This window comes from Harmonia axyridis, chromosome X (genome assembly GCF_914767665.1).
Source record: "Harmonia axyridis chromosome X, icHarAxyr1.1, whole genome shotgun sequence".
NCBI lineage: Eukaryota > Metazoa > Arthropoda > Insecta > Coleoptera > Coccinellidae > Harmonia > Harmonia axyridis.
Genome location: NC_059508.1, coordinates 29,093,167 through 29,095,666, shown reverse-complemented (window position 1 = coordinate 29,095,666; position 2,500 = coordinate 29,093,167). Strand labels below are relative to the sequence as shown.

Here is a 2,500-nt window from a genome sequence, read left to right as displayed (position 1 = left end):
AATCTGAACGACGTCCGATCGCTTTAATGTGCCAGTTGTCGCGCGTTGCGGATGAGCTTTCATGAGCGCACCCCCGAAACACCGAAGCACTTTGCTTGGATTCGCATGATCCGCCATACGGAGCAGGAGATAATAGACGCCTTTGAGTAGGCTAACTCCCTCGCGTAAGGTACGTGATTTTATGAGCCGCCAAAGGTTAGTTTCGGAACGTTTCGATGATTTGAACATACGACCTCAGGACAGGTGAGACTACCCGCTGAATTTAAGCATATTATTAAGCGGAGGAAAAGAAACTAACTAGGATTCCCTTAGTAGCGGCGAGCGAACAGGGATTAGCCCAGCACTGAATCCCGCGATCGTAACCGGTCGCCGGGAGATGTGGTGTTTGGAAGGATCCATTATCTGGCGAGTTCGCGGCGCGTTCAAGTCCATCTTGAATGGGGCCATCGCCCATAGAGGGTGCCAGGCCCGTAGCGACCGCTGCGGCTTGCTAGAGGATCTCTTCTTAGAGTCGGGTTGCTTGAGAGTGCAGCCCTAAGTGGTTGGTAAACTCCATCTAAGGCTAAATATAACCACGAGACCGATAGCGAACAAGTACCGTGAGGGAAAGTTGAAAAGAACTTTGAAGAGAGAGTTCAAGAGTACGTGAAACCGTTCAGGGGTAAACCTGAGAAACCCGAAAGGTCGAATGGGGAGATTCATTCGCGCCTGTTGTTGGGATTTACTGACTGTGGAAACGGCGACGTTCGCGTTGGCTGTTCCCTTCGGTTCATCTCCGGCTTCGGACGCGTGCACTTCTCCCCTAGTAGGTCGTCGCGATCCGTTGGGTGCTGTTCTACGGTCTCGAGTGTAGCCCGTGAGCTCGGATTTTCCGATGTTTACGGACACTGGGTTTCCGAACAGCTCGCTCGACGGTTTACTGATGGCGGGAGGCCGCGACTTAGTTCGCGTCCGGCCCGTGGCAAGTATGTGAATTGTGATGGCGATCGGACCTAGTGCCGATTCCGTCCGTTTGCGACTGTTCGCCGCGGTGTTCTTGGACAGACCTCTTGAAACGCCGATCAGCGACGCTATTGCTTTGGGTACTTTCAGGACCCGTCTTGAAACACGGACCAAGGAGTCTAGCGTGTGCGCGAGTCATTGGGAATCACTAAACCTAAAGGCGCAATGAAAGTAACGGTTCACTTTATGTGAACTAAGGGAAGATGGTCGGTCTCCATGACTGACCCGCATTCCCGGGGCGCCTCATTCTCATTGCGAGAGGAGGCGCACCAAGAGCGTACACGCTGGGACCCGAAAGATGGTGAACTATGCCTGGTCAGGACGAAGTCAGGGGAAACCCTGATGGAGGTCCGTAGCGATTCTGACGTGCAAATCGATCGTCGGAACTGGGTATAGGGGCGAAAGACTAATCGAACCATCTAGTAGCTGGTTCCCTCCGAAGTTTCCCTCAGGATAGCTGGCGCTCGTTGCATACGAGTCTCATCCGGTAAAGCGAATGATTAGAGGCATTGGGGTCGAAACGACCTCAACCTATTCTCAAACTTTAAATGGGTGAGATCTCCGGCTTGCTTGAATGTGAAGCCGCGAGATTTCGGATCAGAGTGCCAAGTGGGCCATTTTTGGTAAGCAGAACTGGCGCTGTGGGATGAACCAAACGCCGAGTTAAAGCGCCTAAATCGACGCTTATGGGATACCATGAAAGGCGTTGGTAACTTAAGACAGCAGGACGGTGGCCATGGAAGTCGGAATCCGCCAAGGAGTGTGTAACAACTCACCTGCCGAAGTTACTAGCCCTGAAAATGGATGGCGCTGAAGCGTCGTGCTTATACTCGGCCGTCAGTGGCATGTGCGGTCGCCCTTCGGGGCGGTCATGAAGCCCTGATGAGTAGGAGGGTCGCGGAGGTGAGCGCAGAAGGGCTGGCCGTGAGGCCGTCTGGAGCCGCCTTCGGTGCAGATCTTGGTGGTAGTAGCAAATACTCCAGCGAGGCCCTGGAGAGCTGAGGTGGAGAAGGGTTTCGTGTGAACAGCCGTTGCACACGAGTCAGTCGATCCTAAGCCCTAGGCGAAAGCCGATGTTGATGTGGCGTTGTTAATCGTGTTTATAAGTGGTGGCAGAAATGCTATGCATCTTGACGCGTGACGCACGCCCGTCGGGCGAAAGGGAATCCGGTTCCTATTCCGGAACCCGGCAGCGGAACCGAAATTAAACCGGGCCCTCGTAAGAGAGTTCGTCGGGGCAACCCAAAAGGACCCGGAGACGCCGTCGAGAGATCCGGGAAGAGTTTTCTTTTCTGCATAAGCGTTCGAGTTCCATGGAATCCTCTAGCAGGGAGATATGGTTTGGAACGCGAAGAGCACCGCATTTGCAGAACTGGCACGGACTGGGAGAATCCGACTGTCTAATTAAAACAAAGCATTGCGATGGCCCCAGCGGGTGTTGACGCAATGTGATTTCTGCCCAGTGCTCTGAATGTCAACGTGAAGAAATTCAAAAAAG

General features: G+C 53.4%; 1 pseudogene; it reads left to right on the top strand.

Annotated features, from left to right (window-relative positions):
* Positions 1–229: 229 nt before the first annotated feature.
* LOC123688260 overlaps positions 230–2,500 on the top strand; it is a 6,109-nt pseudogene continuing 3,838 nt past the window's right edge.